Raw genomic sequence first — 26,707 nt, 5'->3', positions numbered from 1 at the left:
GTTTTGTTCCTCAATCATGAACTCACCAGGCACATAAATTCAGAGAAGGAACTTTTTCTCAATGTGGCAAAAGGTCTATGCTCTACTTGCATTGCAAAATCCCCCGGAACATCTCCTTCCATCTCTCACCAGGTCCTGCCGCCATCCAATCATGTTGCTGTTTGCTCCTTGGACAACCTTGTTTTTGCTGGAGTGGATTCAGTTACCCTGCTTGGATTTCTTTGACCCTCATCCAACATCCTTAACAGTTGGTTGGTTGATAGTCTCTGATAGTCCTGCTGCCAGTCTACCAGTAAGATAAACAAGAAAGTGAAGCCAGAGAGTTCCTGCTGAGGGTGAGCATCTTCTGGGGAGGGAGAGGCACAATGTAACGCTTGACGTAACTGTGAACTGCCGGTAGCCCCTGAACATTCCAGTGAAGAACACCACATAAGATAGTGATGTATTTCACAAGTATTTCAATATATGCTCTCTGCATTTCCGTTTCCAGGTTTGAGGGACCACTGCTTGCCCTTGTGTAGAACCACAAATTGACTCTTCTCACCAGCTCAGAGGGCAAACTATTTTGTGGTGCTCTTGGCAAAAAGAATGAGAGGAGGCATAATTTCCCCTGCAAATTAAGGAAAATTGCAAAAGTAACAAATAACACAAATATACTCATAATCATGTGCTGTCAAGTCAATTCTGACTTATGATGACCCTTTTCAGGATTTTATAGATAGAGAGTACTTAGGAATTGTTTACTATTGTCTTTTACCGGGGGCATCCTAGGACTGTGCAGCTTGCCTGAAGCTACAGAGGCGGCTTTTCTAATATGTACCATGGAGAACTGAATTCATAACCAGTGGGTCTGTAGTGAGATACCGAGCTGTCCAGTCAGCAACACAAATACTGTATATTTTCATGCAAACAATGTGAGGAACACAAAATGCCAATGGCTGCTGCTTTGTTGCATGGATTTTTAAGGATCAAAAGAAAGTCATGGGTTGCATCATTTTAAACAGTCAGTGAGTAAGTGTTCAGTGACCTTAAACAGGAGGTTAAATGTTAAGATAGGAGTGGACAAAAATGTGAGAAAAAAACACCTGGTTGATAAGTAAGTTGTGGGGGAGAGGAGATAAAGCAGCTAGGTGTGCTTCAGAGAAAACAAGCATCAAGGCTGGGTAGTAAGTAAAGGGTTTCTAACTTTTCCTTGTAAGAAATAGTGGTAAAAGCTCAGATTTCCATTAAAAAAAGAGGATTCTCTTGGTTTATGTCAGTACAAAGAAATAAGCTCATCCACATATTCTATTTGACCCTGCTGAAAAGGTGGTTCTATAGCACATGGATTCAAATTGATTTAATATATCCACATGACATAACTACAAGAATCAACCCTCCCTTCTTTCCTACTGCTACCAGACTGACTTACCTCACTTGGGAACTGGGCTTTAAAAAAAATCCTGCAAATTAAGAAAAATCACACAAATAAAAAATAACACAAATATAGTAAACAAACAAGTTGTGAGTGTGACACACCCACCAGCGAGCGCGGGGGTATCCCTGCTCCCCGCACACAGAGCCCCCCCATCAGTCCGCAGTTCCAAAACAGTTGGGGACCGCTGACCTACACCACTGTGCATGCAGCAGTGTAGTTAACTAAGAGGATTCTGGCCAACGAATTAAAATGGAGCAACTATATATATCTTTGAAAGAGCAGCAATAGCTTAAAATAACAAAAATATCACTAAGGGGATTTAAAATGCTGGGGAAATGGGGGGGAAGTGGATTTCCCTGGAAGGATATGAATGTGATGCAAAGAAAGGGAAAAAAACTTCTAGAGACCAAACATTAAGGTGAGGATTAAACATTAGCAGGGGGGGTCTGGTAGCTCGGTGCTTTTCTTTTTCACACCGAGCCTGCCAGTTCTATTAGATGTCAGTTACACTAGGCTGAAGGAAGAAAGGGAGGGAGAAGAACTGAAACACAGATGCGTTGTGTGCAACTTCTTTGGACTGTCATCAGATCACTACCGTAGGTAGCTCTTCCAGAGTTGCTCATGCAGACATTACAGAATTTTAAAAGTGCAGTTTGCTGGAGGAAATAACACAGTATTAATAACATGCACAGTAACTCAAAGCATTCAGGCGTTTACATTTTACACAGCATTCGTCAAGATGTCAGTAAATGCCCTGGGATCTTCCACAGTCTCAGCTCGTCAGGGATTTCTGTTTTGTAGTTCAGGCTGGCCCACCCATCGTTGTACATATTTAATTAGTCCTCTTCCTTAGCGAGGAAGCAGTTGCCACCGCAGCTCCTGGAAGGCTCAGTGGCTGCCCATAAATCACATGCCAGATGCGGTGGTATTTACGGAAAGATCCTTAGGGTGTACCTCCAGCACAGAGTTACAGCAGTTTCATTCCACTTTTGATGGCAATAACTCCATCCTACAGAATCTTGGGGTTTGTGGTTACAGTGAGGTGCTTAGAACTGTCTGCTAGTTCTAGTGCACTCCCCCAAATGCCCACTCAGACAAGGAGATGGGGCAGGGAAGCCCATGCTACTACCGATGACTGGGTGATCACCCAAGGAAGCAGGGAGGGAAGTGCATTCCTGACGGTGAGTAGGTAATTGCCCAGAGGAGATGGGGGAGAGAAGCCTGCAGTGCTCATGGAACACCTGTGTGGGCGCTGGGCTCAACCAGCCTAAACCTGGTTAAATGGGTTCTTGCCCATTTCTAGTTGGAAGTATTGGTCTTTTGATTCTCTCTTCACCTAAAAGTGCTCTCAGGAGGCTACTATCCCTGCCTATGACTTCCACACTCCCATTTATCCAACATGATTAGCTATTTAATATGGAACTGTCCTTCAGGGTGGCCATAATCCACCAAGAATAAACGCGAAAGTCCTGGGCACTTTTTGTTTAATACATCAGTCAGGTGATGGAAGCCAAGCATTCCTATCTAGGCCCAAAGTGATCAGTCAAACCTTGCATGAGTTTCCAATGCAAGATGGGAAAGCTATGCCTAGGCAAAGGATGTCATGGGGGAGAAGGATTACATGCCTTCCTCTCTCTGCCCTCTCACCAACAACGGGACGGCAAAGAATCTCTGCAGCCCAATTGATTGCATGCTGAGTTTGAGGCCTAGCTGGGGGTAGGGGTACAGCATATACCAGCATTTCCACACCTGCATTATCCTTTAGTGCTCCAGCCAATGTTGGTCTGATAGGAGTTGAGGTGCTATTAGTGTTAACTGCCTTTTTCTCTGGGAGACTGCAATTTCATCAGCATTCTGGAAATTTCTGCTGGACTGGATTTGACTTGGCTGATGGACACCATCTCTGTTCTTAGAGGTTAAACAGACAGACAGGCAGACAGAAACCTTTACTGGCGTACAGTACAAAATGAAAACACTAAGATGCAAACAAAACATTCAGCAGCTAACATGTGGTAGGGAACAGCCAAATAACATTGTTAGGGCTCGGCATTCAGCAACAGCACGATGCGTCACCTCTCCATGATGGAGTGGATGTATCTGGCTGTTGTCAGGGTAAGTTCCTTAATAGTGCCAACTAGGAGGTGTTGAATTTTTCTCTGGTCATCCCATCCAGAATGGAAGGAAAGGAAAGTGCTCAGATAAGACAGGTGGATACAGTATCCTTATACAAGATACAGTAAAATGACATATGTTGCAAGGATTCAACCACTCCCTGACCACAAAGGCAGACTGTTCTGTGGGTAAACCCGTATATCTGCCCTGTGCTAAATTCGAAGGTACAATATTGGACCTAGCAAGGGTGAAAGCCCATCGGTCTTGGGGATGATCTAAAAGATAGAGGCAGAACCCATGATCACTCTTAGAGGTTAAAGTACAGTGCAGAACCAGCCTAGGTCTAAAGTCTACAGACGTTGAGCCTATTCTTTCATTCATTTGAACAGCACTCCTTTGTGAGCACAGGAACCCCGACTGGTGTTAGTTTGGTTTCCACTGTGTGTTCGGCTAGCTACCCTTTCTTGTGTTTTCTTTTAGGGGTTGTTCCTCAAATGCTATGATAGACTCAGGCTCTGCACTTGAAATAGCTCTCTTGGCGTTCTGTCTACTCATGGTGATGTATTTCTTCTCATTGCTTTAGGAGCAAGTTCTATTTTACCTCTTAACATTGCTGAGTCTTCATGAAAAAAATGGTTCTTTGAAAGAGTCTGTCATCCTCGCATTTTTTCCTGTGTAGTTCTTCAGCATATTGTTTGCTGCTTCTCTTTAGTTTATTCTCATCATGTAATATATTTCCGGTTGACCTTTCAGCACCCCAAACCTTGGTTTAAATTTCCTCTTGTTTTTTATTTTATTTTAATTGTTCTTTTCTTCTCTTTGCCGCTCCATCCGAAATAATGACGTGAGACAAAAGATTTGGGTTAAACCAGGGCCACACTTTATTAAATTGAACAAAGAAGAGGGGGCTGCTGTAGTGCAGAACGGAAGAACTGGGTCTCACTGGGCCCTTTGCCGATACGGGCGAGTCCCCTGCCCTGAGTGTGCACAACCCCGACCAGCTTGGCACTGACCTCACTCGGGCCTCAAGCCCCCACACCTTTGGCGGCCCTTGGTCCATGCGAGGCCCCAATGCACCCTCCCCCCTGCATGCTGTAATCTCACGATCTGCAGCGCTGGGAGGTCGGGTGACCTATAACCTTACTGTGCTCTTACTAGGACTCACCGATACAACTTCCTTCCGCACTACCCACCACGGCAAAGGGACTAGTATGACTAAGTCCCTTGCCCGCCCAAACTATTGATAACCACATGCAAGCCCCTCTGAATATCCTGAAGGAATAACTCCAATCGCTGGTTTGAAAGATACACACCATCATGCCTTTGGGTAGTGTGGGCGGCATATAAATTAAATAAATAAATAAATAAAGCTCAGGTATATCCAAAGAAATGCCATGGTGCCCAATAATGGAACCCAGACCCCCACAAACTGCCTTGCAATCTTCCCTGTTAACTGCTCTACAGGCTGTATTATTACACTGCAGTGGGCAGTTAGCTTGGGATTATTGTGGACCAGAGAATTCTCATCGTGGGGTGCTCGGCCTTCAGCAAACGCAAATCATGTATGATATCTATAGTTAACAACTTTCCGCTATGCTTAGCTAAGTCGTTACCACCGAGATGCACAACCAACACATCAGGAGGAAAACTATGGGGACCTTGATGTAGTGTTTGTAGGAATGCATCCCACTGCATACCCCTCTTACCAAACCACTCCAGTTGGGCTGTGGCCCCCAGGCCCAAATTGCTTCCCCACGATGATTTCACAGCATGGCGCTCTGCCTAGAAGATATAACTATGACTGACAAACAAGATGCGCAGTCTCTGCCTTGGAACCTTTAAACCTGTAACAAAAGAAACAAGGCCAGCAACAAACCTAAACTGAAGGGAGAGCACGGACACAACACCTATAGCAACTAGAATTCCAGTGTCCTAACCTCTTAATGTCCTCCCGGCCATAACCAAGTGCCGCAGCTGTTGAGGCTGCACCTATCCTAAATGAATGTGTACTGAAGCGTAGCCCCACCACGCCCAACTTTTGGAGCACCTTGTCGGTCAGCTTCCAAAATTGGTATCTGGTCAATGACGACCTATCACTATATGCAAAGAAATAACCAGGGTGCTGTCCCCTGAAAGTCAAATGAACTACCGCAGCATGGATAGGGCATACACTGTTTATCGAGCACCTGCCTAGCACGATATGTACTCCTTTTCTTCTCTGATCAACTTTCGATCTTCGTATGTGAATGAAGAGAATGTTGTTCTTGATAATAATAACTTGTCTTTGCAGAGCCCACTGAGATGTATCTGACTTGCTCCTAGCCACTGCCTCACTTATTCTAAGGGCTCCGAAGAATGTTATTAAAGTCGCAGCCTTCAGCAAGGCCGCCTCATAGGCATCCAAACATATGTTGTCCCATTGTTGGTTGAGCTTATCCAACATTGCAGGTGTGATGGGAACTCTAGAGTCAGGTAATCAAGCCCTCTCCTTAGAGCATCCTTCTAGCATCTTCTTAATACGATAGTCTGAAGTGAAATCTTGGTAGCCCCTTATCTTAGCATAAAATGCTAATGCCGAAAATTTGCCCTGAATCGAGCTGGGAGACAGTCCTTTCCTATTCAAGAAAACTACACATTGCTGTAGGTGGTCGACTGGAGCAGGCCAAAAAGGTCAGAGGATCGCTTGAAGGCTGCCTGCAGAAACATCCGATCAACCAGCACTGAGTTCTGACAGGATGAAAAAGCTTCCAGCAGTTCAAGGGCTGTTTTAATATATAAACAACTCTCAGATGGCTGAAAATCTGAAGGGTATGGCCATACTCCTATCCTAGGTGTGACCCCCAAAGGAGTCAGGAATGATACCTGTGGGTAGTGGAATCCAACCCATTGGGGGTCCTGGTGGTACCCGAGGCGACTGTGGTCCAATGCCTTTTGTAAATTGGTTTGATGCCATTGCTGACGAACCCACCTGGCCTATGCCTGACCAAGGCCAGGCTACTGCGTCCCTAAAGGTGTCAGGTGCTGGTGTTAATTCACCCACAATTCCAATAGCTGTTGACTCTTGTGCAGCTACTACAGCCAACTTAGGTTCAGGACTACCACTTGCGGGTTTGGACTGTACCCTCTGAGATACCCTTTCCTGTGCTTCAGCTCCTGTGGATAGTCTCTGAACAGCACATTGCTCAGCATCTAACACATTAAGGAAGTCTCTTCATCCTATGATGACTTTGCAGAAGAAACTGGCGGGCACCTTTTTGCAGGCTGTTTTCCTTTCCTTTTTCCCTGTCCTTTCTTTGGACGCATAGTTCTAGAGTTGTTAGCTTGTTATGTTCTTATACACTCTCCAAAATGGTCACCAACACCTTATTTGTATTTATTAATTCAATAAATTCTTGGTTATTTTAATTTTAATTTTATTTTATAAAATTTTATTTTTTAAAACTATGCCAAAGAGATCCACAATACCACTGAACCAAATTAAGCAAGGCTTTAAGTTTAAACTACTATACCCCACCAAGGAAATAAGCCTGATTAAGCCCTGCGTGCTTGAAGCAATTTTATTTATTTACTTACAGTTTATTCAATTGTTTATTTATGCACTATGCACTTCCAGCAGCTAAGTACTTTATTCCCCTATTGGCCAATAATCAGACCCCAGTATATGTACATACAAATTAACTAATGTAACTATTATTATTCTTCAAATCACACCAATTCTAAGTAATCTAATAACTATTAACTGAATAATGATGTCATGGGGGGGCAACAACCTAAAATCCCCAGCTATCATGCTTACACTACCACCACTTTTGCTAAGCCCAGAGCTTCCCTTATCACTTAAGAAGCCGGAAATCAGAACAATACTATAATTAAGTGTAATGTAATCTGCTGGAAGCTTGAGAAGAAACAATCTACAGGTGGCTTGCTAATCCTGATGGTGGCAATGCAGCATCAGGATTAATGGGGCAAAAGCCCCATTACAAAGCCCCTTGAAGCAAACAAACTCCGATAATGTAGAATGAAGATTTATATCCGAAATAAATTGACTGTGTTGGCACAGCCAATCCAGACCAAAGGGTGCAACCGCAACCCTGATTCCAACATCTGCGAGGCACTCAATTGGAAGTGTGTCATGCCTGTTCGCCGAGCGATGAACATCTTTCCATGCTGACAGCCTCAAAAGAGGCTGAAATGGGGGTGGAGCCATCTTTAAAAACAACCCACTCACTCCCCCACCCCCATGGAGAAATTGCGATGACCAGCTGTCTTGCGCTACTCCAGAGGGTGTGGCAAAGAGGCCCCGCTACAGCGAAGAACACTTGCTGGCAGAGTTGTCATTTGCAGGGATTGTTATAATATTCTACATGCAAGTCCTTGAAAAACCTGCTTTTAGAATCCTGACCATCTTTCTATCATCTTTTACTTATGCTACCAATCTGTCATAAATCGTTTAGAGACTTTCATCACTCATCCATTGTGATTTTTCTTTTCGGTACAGGGATAAGTCTTCTCATATTTTCCCTGGACAATATCTCTCATTTCAATCCATAGTTCTCCTGGCTTGCAGTCAGTTAGTAATGCAAAACTGTTATTTGCACCCTCTTTACGTTGTTTGGAAATGTTATATAACTTATATTTTGCCACAATGAATATTTTATTGTACTTCTGGTTTATTCTGATTTTGATACAGATCACTCATGGCCTATACTTCACTCTTCTCTTAGTCCTGTTTTTGTGTAGGCAGAATAAAAAGCAAAAAGCAAAGTGTGAGGCGGCTTACATAGCACCCTATAGCACTTAGAACACTCTCTGGGCAGTTAACACATTAATTAGGCAGGCAACACATTTCTCCCCCCAGCAGTGAGCCGAGTACTCATTTTACTGACCTCGGAAGGATGGAAGGCTGAGTGAGCTACCTGGGACCGAACCATGGGTCATGAACACAGTTTTGGCTGCAGTACAGCAGTTTAACCACTGTGCGACAAAGCTTCTTCATCTTCTGCTACTGGTTATGTAACCTATTTTATTTTCATATTGGCCATCAGAGGACATTCAACTGCCTGTTCAGGTGCCTGAAACATTTGCAATAAACAGGCTTCATAGAATTGTGTGAGTTGCTCTCCTGCTTCCTTTCGGACTCTTAAGCCAAATCCTCAGTGTTTGGATCTCTTTCATTTCCTAACTTTGCATTCATTTCACCAGTGCTTATCAGGGCATCCTATTTTCGTGTGTAATCAATTTTCTCCTGGACACATGCATAAAACACTCAACTTTTTCTTCGGCACTTGTACTTGGAACATATACTTCAATGATAGTTATGCTATAGATAAGCTTTCCATGAACTCTAATTGGTATTATTCTGTCAGACTTTGCATTATTTATAACCCATAACTATTTGTGCTATGTCTTGCTTCACAATTAGAGCTACACTGTTTCTACTCAGCTTGTCTTTTGCAGAGTTAAACACTTTAAAATTATCCAGCTGAAAATGTGCTTTTCCCGTGCTGAAGCATTCAATTTCTTGATTTTCACCTTTGAGTTGTCCTTGATTCATACTTCTCACATTCCATGCTCCGGTTTTATGTGTCACGCAGCAACACACTTCTCTTTTGTCTCTGTGCACTTCATCAGCTAGATGTCCTTTCAGCTTTAATCCATTTGCTTTGGTAGCAACAGCGCTGCTATAATAATAATAATAATAATAATAATAATAATAATAATAATAATAATAATAATAATAATAATAATAATAATAATAATAATAATAATAAAACCAAGATAGGGAAATCATTCTTTTTGAGAAGGCAAATGATAAATAAGTACTTTTGCTAGCATTCTTAGAACATCAAAACGCCTACATTTATATGAGCAACTTGTCAATACTCTAGGACAATTCTACTGGTACAATATGTTTTTAATGGCTCCTTTACTAATAAACACCCAGCCATGAAAAGATGGTATGGAAATGTGCTCCACTAAGATCAACAGTATATGTTCCTGTGAAGTAGAGGAGTGTGATTCTAATCCTCCTTATGGGGATACAAATTCTGTGTGATGAATGCTACCTTCAGGTAAGTCTACTGGGGTAATCAGAGTGCTGAGAGGAGGTTCCACAAGACTGCACACCATTTAGTTACAGGGGAATATGCTGTTCCTTCTGCCTCCTACATGCTGTTTTGCAATCAAAATAATGAGCATAGGTTAGAATTAACACACTATGCAAAAACAGAGTATAAGAGTGACCCCCAGACTGGTGTTATGTCTCCAGCTTTCACATTGGCTATTTTGTATGCATTAACAGATGGAATGAGTGCTTTGGGAGGGGGTGAGCTGTAAGCTTCAGATAAGGCTGATGTATGATGTATCTAGTGCCTCTTAGAGTAACAATATGAAACCTGAAGAAGATCTGTTAAATGGAAGATATGCTGGGATGTTGTCATTGACTAACAAATCATACCTTTAAGAATGTTGCATATTGAAGTTTATTGGCTGATATTTCTACTATATTATTGCATGATTGTACATCTGATATATATTCCTTGGCACTTTTATGCATTATGATGAATATGAAATGATGATTTTATACACTATTTAATGCACATTCATTTCGCCATTTGTACTTTTTTCTGAGTCACAGTGGGCAGGTCTCTCTGTGTGTTTTGTGAGATAACCCCACTCTTTGTGTATGAAATGGGTCCTCTGCCAAAACAGCTTATGGCTTTATCTAGCAGAAGTGGGCAATTTCTGGAAAATCCCTGGGAGTCTGCATTGTCACTGCAGAAATTCTGGGGGCAGGTAACACCATCCTTCATCATAGAGTGTCAGTGTGCATGACATGTATCTTCCCATTCTGGAAAGAGATGGAGTGTGTATGTGTTTAATCTTTGCTTTTGGGTCCCCTCCCCCCCTTTCTCTGTAGCAGTTCCAAAAGAATGGTCTGGAAGGATTGATATGAAGTACATGATCATGTCATTTTCCAGCCCAGTCTAGCCTGTTTTTTCCCCACTTTGGCAATTATTTATGCCATTATCTGTTACCTGCCTTGGAGACTGAGTGCAGAACATAGGAGTGGTCCTCGAGCTGGCCCTTTTTTGGGAACATAAAATAGTGGCTATAGTGAGGTCAGCTTACAATCAGCTTCAGCTGATTGCCCAGTTGCACCCCTACCTCAACAGTGAATGTGTGCATGTCCTTGATGACATAGGTCCATACGTTGGTGATCTCGAAGACTGAGTATCACAATACTCTTTTTCCTTGAAGCTGGTTTGGAGATCATAGTGGGTGCAGAATGTGGCAGCGGATTAATCACTGGGGTGGCAAACTTCAATCATATCTCCCTAGTGCTGGCCTGGTTGCATTGGCTCCCTGTGCCTTTCTGTGCCAGGTTCAAGGTGTTTGTCTTAACATACAAGGCCCTTAATGGTTTGGGACCTTGCTATCAGTCAGGGCACCTTCCCTGAACATTGGCTTGACCCACCTGATCTATCCAGGCCAGTCTCCCTTGGAAGTGGCCTCTCCAAGGGAGGCAAAGAAGGCCTCCACAAGGAGTCTTCTCGGTAGTGGCCCCATGCCTTTAGAATAAACTCCCAGTGGAGATCCATGTGGTGCCTCTTTCCCAGCCTTCCAGAAGTGATTAAAGACCTGTTTCTTTGAGAAAGCATTCAGAAAGATACTTCGCCCACCCCGAGTAACTACAAGCATGTGACTGACCAATTATCAATGGTTTTTTTGTTATGGGATATTTATTGGAAGGAGTCTAGAATTTGCTTGAGGGGGAGGGGTATTGGGCTTAATATTTTATTGTTAACTACCCAGAGTAATGCCTTGCACTAATTGGGTGGTATTTAAATAACTGAAACAAACAAAGAAACAAAGCACCAAACAAATGGCAATGGCTTGAATGAGAAAATTTAATGCCTTTCATGTGTGTATGGTTATGCTAATGGGCTAAAGATTGCTCAAAGTTATAATGATTTTTTTTACTTTATAATGATGTATTTTAGAGATTTACTGTCTGCTTTTTGATTGTGCCTTTTATGGCTATAAAGTCCTGTATTTTCGGTGTGAAATGTGATTTAATCTCTTGCCTGTAACCTTTATAGCTGAAAGCTTATCATTGAAATATATTTTTCTGACCTAAGTACAGTATTTACCTGCAATTTAAGTTTTATTTTCATATACATTTTAAGCCTTTGTGCCTCTAGTTTTCACATAGCTGTAAGACTGATTTCTATATAATTAAAATGTGCCTATACCTTCTGAAAAAGTTGCATGTTTTCAATAACTCTTGGCTTTTATAGGTAGCAGCAACAGAGACAAGTAAAGCTTGTAAAATAAGCAAGCCGATGTTGCCTGAAATCATTCCAACGATGGAGCAACTTTTACCTTGATACCTAGATGAACATTAATATGATCGGAAATGGTTATCCGATTTCACATTGGAATTAACCCTTTCCAGGATCAATGTCAGTTCTGATGGACCACCACAGACACAAACCAGGGGTGTTATGAAGTTTTATAATGCTCTGGTGTCCTTGTGCGAGTCATTTTATTTATTTTATTTATTTATTGTATTTATACCCCACCTATCTAGTCATTTTGACCACTCTAGGCGGCTATTACATATCACATGCAAGGGTCACAAAATTGTTCCATCCTGATTTGCCAGTACCGACGATGGTGGCGGTACGGTATACAGTAGCTGCTGGGTCAAAGAACATTGGAGGCTCAAAAAGAGTAACATGCTTGGGCCTGTGTTTGCGAGACCTTGAGCCTTCTGATACCCTCAGCCCCAAATAATGCAGAGGCTGGTAAGGCACAGTATTGTATCGACTGGTGTGGTTGGTGTGATGAAGTTTCACCTTCTTCTTCATAGTCAATAGATCAATAACAACCATCGATCCGGATTCACACACCAATGCAGAGGCAGCCAAAGATTTGGGGCTCAAGCAGGCCTAATGTTGTAAAGTGGTCACCTCAGCCGAGATGTCCGCCCAGGATGGAGATCCAGCAAGTAGAGGCAAAGGTGGTTGTCCCGAAGGTGGTGGGATAGAGTCCCTGTTGGTATCGATCTCAATGGTAGGGTGAGTCTGTACAGACTGGAGCCATACCAAGTATTGAGTTTCTGCCACCAGTTTCTTAGATTTCTTTGACTAGGTAGTAGATTTTGGCACCTATTTCAATGTCAGAGTGGAGTACGTTATGGAGCCAGAGGACTTAGCTTTGGACGGCTTGGTCATGTGTACATTTAACTCTGACAAATAAATTTTTGGTGAATTGTAATAGCTGCAATGAAAGGAAATCTGAAAATCCCATGTCTAATCCCAACTAGCCCTTATTCATGATAGTAAACTTCCCCTATCTTACAGTAGCAGAAGAAGGCAACATGGCTATAACCAAGACTTGATAAGTGCTAGTGAGCCTAGAGCCCAAGAGTGTGAAGTCAGTCTTTATCCCAATTTCAAATACACAACTCCATCATAATGTCCCAACTCACAGCAGTAGTCTGTCCATCAACAGTGTTATTCCACAGGAGACATAATTTTTCAGAAACTGATTGGCAGGGTTCAGTACAACATTGGATAGAACTATATCAAATATTTGGCTTGTCACAGATGCCTATGGTCAGTTCAGTAAGGCAATAAAATATCAGCCCAACTGTCTGTACCCCAAGGATACAGAACCAGCTACCTCCAAGGCTTAATACTGGAAACAGCTACACAAACAAATAATAATTTTTTTTGTTATTTCAGCAAAATCCATTGAATGAAGAAAGCATTGGAAAAAGTACTGGGAAAATGAATTTTAACTATCTAATGGATGTAGTGGAATTAGAGAAGTAAGACAGTGAAACCAATAACCTCGAGAGGTGGTGAGTGCTCCAACACTGGAGTTATTCAAAAGATACTTAGGCAACCACCTGGCAGATATCCTTTGATTTATATTCCTGCGTCAATTAGGGGTTTGGACTTGATGGACTTCTAGGCCCCTTCCAACTTCATTATTTTATGATTTCTACTCCTCATCCTATAAAAGACTGGCTTTAGACGTGGGAAGAATTGTCGAGCAGAAATCCTACATTTAACACAACACACTGAGGATGGCTTTGGAACTAAGAAGATCAAGCGGATAGCCTTTGTTGACCTCTTAACTACCTATGACACTGTTTATAATCAAGAAATACTGCCGAAACTCTGTAACGTAACCAAGAATTATAAGCTAGTCAAAGTAATAGAAAGCCTTTTGCGGAATCACAGATTTTTGAACAAGGTTTGAAACAAGGTTTGAGCTGACGGGGGCTCAAAAGAATGGTGTGCCTCAGGGCAGCATATTGGCTTCTGTTTTGTTCAAGGACTAACCACTTCCTCAAGGCACCAACAGTTTTATTTATACCTATGATCTCCCACCTGCTGTTAAGTTGGACAGCTTTCAGATGGTAGAACGTCTTCTAACATATGCATTAGGAGAACATGGTGCATATTATGGTATAAATCAACCTAAACCCAACCTTATTCAGATTCAAATATGTCTCTTCCATCTGAGAAACAAGCAGGCATCTTGAAAATGTCAGGTTTCCAGGAAGGGCATCTAGCTGGATCCATTGTTTTACCCCCAAATATCTAGGTGTTACTTTAGATCATGCACTGACCTAAAAGAAACACTGTTCAAATACAAAGCAAAAAGTCTCTGCAAGGAACAATATCTTTCAAAAGCTATAGGGGACCAGTTGGGGCACACAGCCACAAACACCAAGAACTACAATCTTGGCCATACGCTACTCTTCAGGCAAATATGCCAGCCTGGTGTGGCATTAGTTTAGCTCATGCAAAACAGGTAGACATAGCACATAATTAAAGTTGTAGAATCATGCCTGAAGCCAACCCCTTTTGATAAAACCAATTACTTACCAGGCATTACATTCAGCTAACAGTGAAAGACCCAAAACATCTACACCAAATGCTCATTCACCCTTCAGCAGCCGTCTTACCCCTCCCAGATTAAAATAAAGGAAATGTTTTCTTGGAACATCTGTGAATCTTAAAGGAACATCAAAGGATGCCAGGACCATAATGTGGGAAGAAAAAACCACCCACCTCTTAAAATGGATGTAACCCCAAGGAAATCTAGCACCTAGTTACATGGAGAACTGGGCTACTTGGAAGGCTACAGAGTGGAGTTGGCAGAACCAAAATGATTCTAAGAGAGTGGAGGTTTTGCACCAACACAGTCCTTTGTGAGTATGGAGGAGAATAGGCAACTTCACACCTATGCCAGTGTACTTTATTCTGCTTGACATATACCACAGAAGACTTGATGTTGGATGCCTCAAACGCTCTTGATGTTGCCTATTGTTGGGCAAAAATATATTGGTTAACTACACTCCAGTGTTTGTGACAGGAAGAAAGAAAGGAAAACAACATCAGGAATATGGTTGACTGGGTTGGATGGAAACTCTTCAGATAGGCTGACACAATGAGCATTGCTATAAATAACTGAGGGAAGACCAAAGGCTATCAGATCAGGAGAGGCAATGGAATAACTCTGCTCCTCTTATTTGCCTCTGCTTCTCCCAGAACAGATGTCCTAAAGCAATTTTTCTATACAGCATAGGGTTATACCAGTGAGCTACAGCACTTCTCGTTAGATTAGAACTGTGCGAAAGCATAGCCTGCTTTCTTTCTTTGTTTCATCTGTGTGGTGCTCTGATTTTAAATATTTCACATGTGGTTCGTAGCAAAAGATGGGCACGAACTGCCAAACTAGTGGTTTAGACTGATTCATTTTTTTCCCTGCCAAACAGCTGTTTGGTGCTTCCCAGCCCCACATCCCCTGGTGGGTGCTCACTCAGGTGCAGCAGCTGGAGGAGGTGGGGGCAGAGAAGCTGGAAGGCTGTCGCTGAGTGGGCATCCACCGTAGGAGGCAGGGCTGAGAAGCGGCAAACACCTGTTTGGCTGAAAAATGAACCTGCACAAACTGACAGTTCGTAAGTTTGTGCCCATCTCTGTTCTCAGTCTATTTCTCTTCTAGGCAGTGCCACTGCCAATTCTGCTCTGTCTAGCTTTTGTACTAGAGTGGCATGTTAGATGATTTCATAAATATGCTTTCCTTTTCCTGATAAGAACCCATGGTACATTAATAGGGTAGGGATCAAATTGAATATTGTACAGCCCACTTTCCTTCCTTCCTTCCTTCCTTCCTTCCTTCCTTCCTTCCTTCCTTCCTTCCTTCCTTCCTTCCTTCCTTCCTTCCTTCCTTCCTTCCTTCCTTCCTTCCTTCCTTCCTTCCTTCCTTCCTTCCTTCCTTCCTTCCTTCCTTCCTTCCTTCCTTCCTTCCTTCCTTCCTTCCTTCCTTCCTTCCTTCCTTCCTTCCTTCCTTCCTTCCTTCCTTCCTTCCTTCCTTCCTTCCTTCCTTCCTTCCTTCCTTCCTTCTGCTCATTCCAGTCATTTCCAGGCATGAGCTAAACTTAGGATGCTCTGCCATTGCTCCTGGTGCTAATGTATTTCCATAAAGACCACAATGTCACCAAATCACTCATTTTGAAGCTAATGGCAGGCAACGACAAACACTCCTTTTTAAGGTGTCTTCCCCCTGGAGATTTATATGCTCGGTGAGGGGTTAAGGTTTGCTGAGAGTGTGATATGAAAGCTGATTAGCCACTTAACCTCTCTCTCAATGGTTTCATGTGGGATTATGATAATCTTTCTGCTGCCAACAGTGATAAGATAGTTCTTGGTGGCTCTGTCCCTCTGAATTGTTTCTGGATGATTTGTGGCAACTGCAAGGGAAGTCATTTTCAGTGGCACAAGACCACTTTGACCTGGAAAACATTAGCAGGAATATTGTTTTTTCCCCTACAGTGAACCTGAGCGGGAAAGTTATATTTTATTTAGGCATGCCTAATAACTGAAGGAATAAATGTGTCTCCTTCACACCTGAATAAGATTTATATGTTCCATTACACAGAGAATGGTGGAAAATCATCACTACATAGAAATGCCACTGTTGAATTAGCACTTACTTTATAAAAGAGGTCCAAATTTTTCTAAGTGAAGCTGACAGCTTTCAAGGGCCATGTGGTCAACAGAATATCAAGAAGCGATTTCCCCTTCTCGCTTGCCTCTCAGAGGAGCCATCCCTTGCCATTAGGTGAGACACGAGTGCCGTAGCTGGAACATGTGAATATGTGGAAAAAAATAAGCAACCTGGATGTTTCTCTTGAGCCCTCTGACCATTCTCCTATGGTAGAAGACACTGAGATCACAACTGGAAGTCAGCAAAATAGATTATTTTGAACCCCTTAAGTTTGTTTGTTGGCCTCATGTGTCATGGAGGACACCATCTATGAAAAAAATATATCAAATTGCTTGTTTTATACTGGAATGCGGAGGGCATCATCTTCTAAATAAATAATCATAGAACTGCAGAGCTAGGAAGGACTCTGTGGATGAATGAGTCCAGCTCCTGTCAAGGAGGCACAGTGGGGATTTGTATTCCCAACCTCTAATTCCTCAGCCGAAGACCGAGACCACTGAGCTGGGTCACCCCTCTGCCATGCTGGCTTCTAAAAAGAAAAGCATCTCAGCTATGGAAAATAACAACAAAGACAAAGCAGAGTGACATTCCTAACATAGCAGCAGTATCTATCCTCAACTTCAATCAAATGAGAACTGGCTGTGGCAGATTGTTTGGTCAGGCAACCCACCTTTGCTTAGGCTCAGAGGACCTCTTTTCCTGGGCAGAAGAGCAGGCTTATGGAAAGCTGTCTCGTATATGAAAATATAAGGCAGATTTAGGTCCTGTATAGCTATGATTGGTGAGAAGACTTTTGTGTTATCTATTTCATAAAAACAAATGGTGGATATAACTTTTTTTTGCAAGGATGGTGGCACAACCTTTGTTCACTGATGCTGCATTTCCACCTTTCATTCCTGTCCACTTTCTGAAAGGCTGGAGTCGGATCTGGACACCAACAGGATAGACATATTGTAAAAGAGGAATGAAACTGAACGAGTACAAGAGAAATCCAAATATCAAAACTTCAGTTTTGCAAAAGAGTGCAAGTTTTAGGACAGTATATCCACAGGCACATAAGGCTTTGAGTGTTTCAATACATTTAACAGAACACAATCTTTAAAAGGAGCGGAGGATGAGACCCAGCTATTGTGATTTCAGTGATTTACTCATGGTAGTTCAAAAACAGCAGGTAACACTATTCCTAAGGACTTTTGGCATCATCATTACTGTATTTTGAAAAGTTTAACAACCATTTAGCATATTATCAAACTCTCTGCCTTACCTCCCTGCCAGCAGTTTCCTAAGCTGACATGTCTTAGATAAGAACAGAATTTTTAGTGGCTCTAGTGGAAGTATGGCAGGTACCCAGTGTGGTGTAGTGGATAAAGTGATGGACTAGGGCTTTGGAGACCAAAGTTTGAAAAAAAAGGCAAGAAAGGAGAAAGTTTTAAGGTGGAAAACTTAAAAGAGGATTTTTGCCCTTGCAAACTTCCTCCTCTTTCCCTGCTGCTCTTTTCCCCCCTAACAAGCTGGAAATCAGGCTGAAGTGAAAACTCCCCCCCCTCTGCCCATGCCCCCCTCTGCCCATACCCCCCTCTTTGGTCACCTAGCTGTCCTAGTGCTAGGATAGTGAACCATGAAAAGGAAGAAAAGGAAAGAAGGAAGAAATTGAATGGGAAGAAAAGAGAGAAACAAGTAGACTTGGGTACTAGGTGTGGGAGGAGAGGATTCAGATAGTTAACAAGCTGCAAACAAGGCTGATCACCCACCCCTCCTAACCCCTTTGTGGTTGGCTGATGTGAATTAACCTGGGAAAACTTGACTTCCAAGTGTGACCTCATGGTGCATCTGTTTGCATTTTTCATACTGTGTAGTTGCACCCTTTATGTGCTTAGCTTTCATTTTAGGGATCAAAGAGTGGAGTTGTATCTTGTGTTTACTTGGAGTGGAAGTTAAGGACCAAAAGGTGCATCACTGTGCAAATGTTGTGAGTGTGTGAGGTTGATTTGTGGTTTGAACTCCTTTGCTTTTAGGGTATAGTTTTTTTAGGGTTTAGCTTTTTCTGCATTAAACCTACTTTTTCCCCCCACTTTAGAGAATTTATGTCCTGATACTGACTAACAATGAATCCAGCCAGAATGTTAGTATCCCAGCAGCTGCCCAAAGATTCTGGTGGTGCTAGTTCTGTGCTAAAGAATGAACTAATGAGCTGCTTCTCAAAAAAGAGATTGTATAAAGAAAGGATGTCACTTTATACTACAATTGCAGGTTGTTTTAATGAATTTTTCGTGTGCCAGTTGCAATTCCTGTTATACTGAATGATTAAGCATGACGTTGTCTCACGGAAATAAAGACCAAACTTCATTTGAATGTGTGTGCAAAGGCCTATAATGAACATAGACAGAATAGGGAAGCCATCCTCTGAGGATAAGAGCTCAGAATATTCAGACTGACTTGCATGTGTTAAAATATAATTAAGAGAATTCACGGTCTCACATGGAGTGAATCTCTCCCCCAGTTCTTCCTCTTCCTTTCACTGAATAGTTGCACATATGACAAGCTGATCCCTTCCTTTTTCTTTTTCACCCCCGCCCCAACAAATAGGCTAATCAATTAAAGGCACAAATCTTATCCCATGGAAGCCCTTCCCTTGATCGTCCTCCTCTCTAAAAAGTTAAATCAGTCTGAGCTGATTCATAAAGCAGTCTTTCTTCCTGGTTGCTGTTTGTATGGGATTTTGAATCTCGGGAGGCCAAGTGCCAAGAAAAAAAAAGATTTTAATTTTTTTGGAAAAAAACAACAACAACCAGGCCAAGCGCCTGAGCTTTTGTATGTGTAAAAACGTAGAATTCGCAGCTAAATGTCAGTCACCCCCCCCCCGCACAAAAAAGTAAAGCTGCAATCCTTGCATGAGACTTCTTCAGACTATTCCTTTGCAAGTATTTGGTTCTGCAGTTCCTCCCTGCCTTAGCTAAAATGACAATAGTAAGCAATCAAGAGCTAAAGTCAAAACTATCTGGAGGGTTGCAGGTGGGGGGCACTGTTGTACATTACTGAATTCAGTGGATCTGGTTTGGATTCAGGTTGCAGTCCTATCTGCAATTTACATGGTGTTAAGTCCAAGGAAGCATGGTGTAAAACCTGCGCATGGTCACAATGCTTGTTGACCTTAGGAAAGTTAATGTCTAATTTAGGGGTGTGCAGTGTCAGGCTGCAGAGCTAGAGGTTGGGCGTTAACTCCCCACTATGCCTCCTGAGAAAAGAGCCAGCCTGCGTGGCCTTTGGCAAACTACACAGTCTCAGGGTGCCCCTGAAAGAAAGGAACAGTAAACCACTTCTGTTTATTGTCTATGTAGAAAACTATAGGGAGGGTCAACATAAGTCAGAACTGACTTGATGGTATATCTTCCTTCCTTCCTTCCTTCCTTCCTTCCTTCCTTCCTTCCTTCCTTCCTTCCTTCCTTCCTTCCTTCCTTCCTTCCTTCCTTCCTTCCTTCCTTCCTTCCTTCCTTCCTTCCTTCCTTCCTTCCTTCCTTCCTTCCTTCCATATACTGACTTAGTGTAAACCACAAAATGGTTTACAAAGATAAAATAAGCAATAAACCCAACCACGCAACAAAGAGAGATTTAGGCATCCTTCATGCTCTGAATGGAGGACTTGGAACAGCATCTAGTGTGGCTGAGAAGAGTGACAGTCCCTTCCACACTGAAGACAAATACAATCTGTACCCAACAAAACCAGTAAGATAAATACCTACATCAAATAACCCTACTGGTGGTGGACTCTGGGGAGAACACATAAATAACACATGGATGCCTTAAATCGTGAATATGAGGGAACCCTACATACGTCATACTCAGGAGCAGGACAAAGATCACAAGGAGGCAGGGCAGAGGCCACAACAGAGTACCCTTGTATGTTGTATCTATATACAACAGCATGTAGTAAAATGCTTCAGTAAAACGCTGGCAAGTGAAATCATGGACAGTGATCCCACAGATACGAGAGTCCTACTGTATTGTTCTGAACTGACAAATGTGGGTCAAGGTTGTCCCTGAAAATCTTTAATGTTCTTTCCAACTCGAAAATGTCAGGTTATTATTATTTATTTTCTGACTTTACTGCTATTGCAACTTTAGAAGTACAGTGTACCGTAATTAGCACTGTTTTTCTTTTAATTTTGCAAACAGTGAATAAAAAACCCAGGGAAACGGTACAGCAGTGGTTCAGTGCCTGAACTGAGGAGAGGAAGTAGAAATATTTTCTCATAAATCATCCTGCTTAGACAAAAGGGAAAAGAAAGCCCTACTTACTGGCATTAATAATAATAAAAGGGATTTTATTATTATTATTATTTGAAAAAAATACATCAATTACTGTATTGAAAGAATGGAGAATAAGAGGCTGGGTCAGAAACTGGGTTATCAAGACAGTGCAGAAGGCAACAATAGAAGCTCATAAAAAATGTGTACATGACCTCCTCAACAGATTAGTGGCCAGTATAATGTGTTAGCAAAAGACAGCGCATTGTGCTGCTGCCCATAATATATTTTGCTATTATAATGACAAAGACATTGATGTAATACAAATTCTCACTCTAGACGGCATTATCAGTATTTCCATGTCGTATTTGTAGACGAGGGTCTTGCTTGGTGCTTCGGGATAAATAGCAGAATTGTGAGGTGGGGTGGGCGGGGAGAATCTGGTTTGGTGCTTTTCTTATTTCTCCAGAGACTGCTTTTTTGTTCTTGCTTCTGGTGGCTTTTTCCTAGGCAGGAGAGAGCTGCCAGTTCTGTTCCTATCTGTTTAGTAATTCAGCAAGGGAAAATGAATTAATTGCCCACATGTTCACTGGACATCTGGAAATTAATTTACATCTCCCCGTTTAATTATGGGTCGGCTTACAGTAAAATCCTAGGTATAATTTACTCCAAAGTAAGATGCATTCGTTCAGTGTGACTCAGTCTTTGGTAAATACATTCAGGGTTGCCTCTTTAGAAGCCTTTAGGCCCTGGCACCATGGTCAGTGGAGGGGCTGACTTGACATCTTGGCTTAAGGGGATGTTGAGACTGCTGTCTATCAAGCTGCTCTGGGCGGAGATGCTGACTAGCATTGCCAGGCCAGCCGTGTTTCCTTCTCTGAGATTTCTGGGCCAGAATTTGAGATGAAGGGACAAACCATTATGGTGTATGCCCTGCTGTTTGTCTTCCTGCTGGGAGAACTGGAGCAACTCCCTATGCCTTCAGCCAATAGCCTAAGAACTGGCAACTTGACTGGATCCTGCCAGGACCACAACTGTTTCCATGGAGTCAATATAACAAGAGTAGTCAACCTTTAAGGGACGTGGTGGCGCTGCGGGCTAAACCCCAGAAGCCTGTGCTGCAGGGTCAGAAGACCAAGCAGTCGTAAGATCGAATCCATGCAATGGAGTGAGCCCCCATCGCTTGTCCCAGCTCCCGCCAACCTAGCGGTTTGAAAGCATGCAAATGCAAGTAGATAAAATAGGGACCACTTCGGTGGGAAGGTAACAGCGTTCCGTGTCTAAGTCACACTGGCCATGTGACCACGGAAGATTGTCTTCGGACAAACGCTGGCTCTATGGCTTGGAAACGGGGATGAGCACCGCCCCCTAGAGTCGAACATGACTGGACAAAAATTGTCAAGGGGAACCTTTACCTTTTAGTCAACCTTCACTGATACTCAGTGTGGTGTAGTGGATAGAGTGATGGACTAGGACTCGGGGGGGGTGTGTGGAGTTTGAATCCCCACTCAGCCCTGGAAGGTCACTGGGAGTATGGAATTGGTAAAACCACTCCATAAATCTCTCACTTACCGTGAAGGCTATGTAATTCAGTTTTGACTTGATGGCACATAACGGGTTGCTGTTAATTCAGAATTTGGAATTTTTACTTTTTGGAACCACAACTCCTGGAATCTCATGATCACTATGGCCACTGGAGGATTCTGTGACTTATGACTTAAAGAAGTAAACAAGTAAAACCAACCCTTTTCCCAACCACTGCTTCTTTTTGTTGAGAGCTGATTTCCCTAGGGCTAATGGTTTGGGAGCAGAAATCAGCTGGAGATAGAGTCAGAATTAGGGCCGTGACCATTAAATTTGTCACCATGTCTCACGTGTTCCATCATGAGCATGGGAGAATGTGGTGCCCCTCCAAAAGAAAGAGAAAGTTCATGTTTTTTTTTAAAAAAAGGAAACTGAATCGGTCCAGGAGGTGTTGACATTTAATTTCCTAACACAAGTAGATTCACTTCTAGAGGCTGGCATCCTCTAAATATTGGTGACCTGCAGTAAAACCCAACTTGCTCTGCCCTAGATCTAGCCCTTGTCGTAATTCAAAGATTCTGGAAGTTGGGTGAAGCGATGCATGAGTTCAGGCCAAGAACTGCATGCAGCTCCAGGACCAGGGGTTGCCATCTCCTGCCTTACAGCCATAATGTTGGAGGGGAAACTTATGGCCAACCAAAGTGTATATTTAAAATGTAGGATGTGACAATTATTTATTGAAAAGGTCATGTAATACCCAAGTGCATTGATCAGCTAGACTTATCTCTGCATAATGTACAAAACTGACCTACAGAACCATGGTTTATCAAAGTCTCGGGAGCAGATCATTCCCAAGAATGCTTCCCAGGCTGATTTAAACTAGAGATGTGAAGTTTGGACCTGTGGCACTAATATTATCCCAAGAAGCCCTAACCTAGTGATGGATTATAGCTGAAATGGTGTTGGGCTGGATTTCTGCTTAGCTTTACCTATTGACCAGGCTGCTCCAGACTGGTAGGAATTGACAGCCAACAAAAGTTTGGACCATCATAGCTTTGTGCATTTGAAACATTAGCTAATGGTCAATCCTGCATAAATGATTTCAAGAGAATGCTTAACTAATCCTGGATGGATGGATAGGAATATTAAGAAATCTTTCTTTAAAAGGTCAAAAACTCTGATCACCATTTTATGGCTGCAAATTTGTTAAGTTTCTAGTAAGCTGTAGAATTTTGCAGAATTGCTGCTATATGGGCTGGGTGGACCTGGCACTCCCAGAGAATTCAGGAAAAACTTTGTGGAAATACTTCCACTGCTGGCAAGAAGGTTCATGTATGTAGACATGCTGCCAGGATTGTTCTGTCCAGTTCATTTGTGCCATTAAATAACAATTATCTGCCGCTCACATCTGGCAAGTGATTCTGCGGATATCAAATGAGAGCTGAAAAATTAATTTCCTGTTCTATGAACTTGTGTGTGTTGCAGGAGCATAGTTCAGAATACTTCAGTTAGAAGACAGAAGAAGATTCATTTAAGGTGATGGACGATGAGGATGTCCTCCTTCCTCTGAATGCTCACTTGCAGATGATAGTGCCTTCTCCTCTGCCTGTGCATCTTTTGTTTTTATTTCCGTTCCTTCCTGTGCTCTTATGAACTGATCCACAGCTCATTGCAATTCCTCTCCCTAGAGTCCCTTTTGAAATTCAAATAGTGTATTCTTTGCAACAGTGAAGATATTTCCAGTTTCCAGGTAGTTTTCTAAGTCTGTTTCTAGGTGAGGAAAAGTAATCTGATTGGTGGTGAGTTTGGATTATGTTCTCCAATACTCTAACCAGTGCTCAAGCAAATGGCGCGAAGAGCAAAATAATAATGGCTAACATTAAATTGTTAGCCCCAGCAGGACTGGACTCAGTAGCTGGAATCCTGTTCATAGCATAAGCCAAATTGAAGTTTTCAGTCCATTCCTCTTTAGTAAACAAAGTGTTCCCAACACAGTCTCTCTCTCTCTCTCTTTCTCTCTCTCATTTTCTCTCTTGCTCACTCTCTCATGTGGATGAAGCAAGCCAGCATGCCCACCCAGAAGCATCTCAGCAGGGTTGCTTTGTTTACCAGGGAGGAACAGACTGAAAGTTATAATTTATATTATGCTACAAATAAGATTTCCATCACCGAACCAATGGGATTTACATAAGGTGACTTCCCACTTAGCTACGGAGTCAATGGGTTTACTCTAGTTGGGGCTGGCAATGATTAAAAAAAAAGAGAGAAGGAACTTGCAAGATGAAGCAAAAACAGAATGCATAAAAATGCTTGAATTCTTGTGGGACCTGGGTCTGAATCTGCATGTGTGCACCGACCTTCAAATGCACCATCCTGGAATTCAGCCAAGAGACATCTCTTCCTATTGTTCACTCGAAAGGGTCTTTAAACACACAGGTAGATGTGGCAGGAGAAATAAGAGTTCGGAACAGCAGCAGCAACAACAACAGGAACCCTTTCCCTCTCGGCAGATTTTGTGCTACTCATCTGCTTGCTGTTCTAGGTTTTTTTTCCCAAACTGGCTGCTCTGGGCCAAAACAGGCAAACCCTGGGTCTAAGTAACTAACCACAGGAATCAATACATGTTTACTCAGCTTTCTTCCAATTGATTTCTTCCCAGCTAAATATATAAACGATGGTAGCTGAAAACACTGCTGTGCACAAAAAGAGAAATCAGTTCCACTATCCTTTCTTTTTAGTTTGTTCTACATAATGGAATGACTCACCTCCTTAAGTAGGTGACAAGAGTCTCCGGGAAAGAAACACAGCCGACTTGTTTATTGCTAAGGGAAGTCTTCCGCCTGGGCCAGGATATATATATTTCTTTGCCATGGTTGAAAGGCACTTGTATTCCAGCTTTAAATTTTCTCCTACAGTTCGACAGGGATAAGCTGCGTGCCAGCATTTTTGTACAATGCTCCACGCCTTCTGTGGCCTAACTCCATTGCAATCAGGTTAAGAATCTCATTGTTGTGAAGAATTTCTACCAGCTGGGTATCTAAAGCAGAGTGTATGGTTATTAGGGCTGTGAGGAAATATTTCCATCAGATGCTCCGATTCTGATGTTCAAGGAGGAGGGCAAAGGGGACGAACCTAGGCTGGAACAGAGCCTATGATCAATGGAAGCAGAACCTGATCACTTCTGTTTAGCTGAGGGCAGGAAACAGCCATCAAGGAGAGAGAAAAGAAGATTGCTCAGGCAGAAGCCAGAGTTCAGGGAGACAGACATAGAAAAGGACTGCAGGAAATCTGTTGATTTTCACACAATACAGAATTTACACAGGTCAGAAAGAAAAAGACATGCTCCTTGGATGCGCCCTACCTAGCAGGAAATCTGTTGAAAGACATAAAACTGACAGCTCTCTAGCAGCCTTTTAAAATAAGCCTTTAAGCAGCCCAGACAGGCTGTAGCACAAGGGTGCTAATGGTAGGCTCTGTATCCTTGAAGGCTGAGAGATGGAATACGAGGTGGTGAACAAAGATAAATTCTATCTGGGCAGGGATGAACACGTTGTACTACCCCCTCCAGCCCCTCCAGCGTTCTTGGATTGCACCGCCCTTCATCCTTCACCTCTGTGGGAAATGATGGGAATGTAGCCGAACAACATTTGGAATCCCTCAAGCTGATCACTCTTTTCTTATCCCTCAACCACCCCCACCCCAAGAATAGAAAACATATACATTGCAGAGTTGATGATGTGTTAAGTTAATTTTGACTTATGGCAATCCTTTTCAGGGTTTTCCAGGTAGAGAGCATTCAGGAATAATTCACCATTCCCCTCTTCTGGGGATGCCCTGGGACTGTGCAGCTTGCCCAAGGCCACACAGGCTGGCTCTACTCACAGGAGGCACAGGGAAGAAGACGTTGTCTAGAGGGGCAGGGTAAAAATAAAATAAAATAAAATAAAATAAAATAAAATAAAATAAAATAAAATAAAATAAATAAATAAATAAATAAATAAATAAATAAATAAATAAATAAATAAATAAATAAATAAATAAATAAATAAATAATCCCACTCCCAGCCTCTGGTTTTGAAGCCAGATACCTAAACCACTGAGCTATCCAGCCAGCTAATTGTCCCTAACAGGAAAGAGAATTGGGGAATAGAGCTACCAGGAGACATTTGGGCGGTGGAGATTATTTATTGGTTTATTTATTTTAAAAATTTCTATCCCATCTTTTCCCCGAAAAGGACTCAAGGCAGCTTACATCATTAAGATAGTATTTAAAGGCTAAAAACCAAATATCCAAATATTTAAAAAGAATTAAACAAATATTATATTAAAATGGTAATTAAGATCAATATTAAAACACCTTTAAAACAACAGAACACA

The 26,707-nt window shown here is 42.3% G+C and overlaps 1 pseudogene across 1 annotated transcript in view; it reads left to right on the top strand.

Annotated features, from left to right (window-relative positions):
* The first annotated feature begins 3,481 nt into the window (after positions 1-3,481).
* LOC110076123 (rho GTPase-activating protein 27 pseudogene) overlaps positions 3,482-26,707 on the top strand; it is an 86,005-nt pseudogene continuing 62,779 nt past the window's right edge. The window contains exon 1 of the transcript XR_013542353.1: positions 3,482-3,529. The product of XR_013542353.1 is annotated as a rho GTPase-activating protein 27 pseudogene (transcript). The remainder of the gene's footprint in view (positions 3,530-26,707) is intronic.

This window comes from Pogona vitticeps, chromosome 1 (assembly GCF_051106095.1).
Source record: "Pogona vitticeps strain Pit_001003342236 chromosome 1, PviZW2.1, whole genome shotgun sequence".
Lineage (NCBI taxonomy): Eukaryota > Metazoa > Chordata > Lepidosauria > Squamata > Agamidae > Pogona > Pogona vitticeps.
The sequence above is the reverse complement of the archived record's forward strand: the minus strand, read 5'-3'. Positions and strand labels throughout refer to the sequence as shown.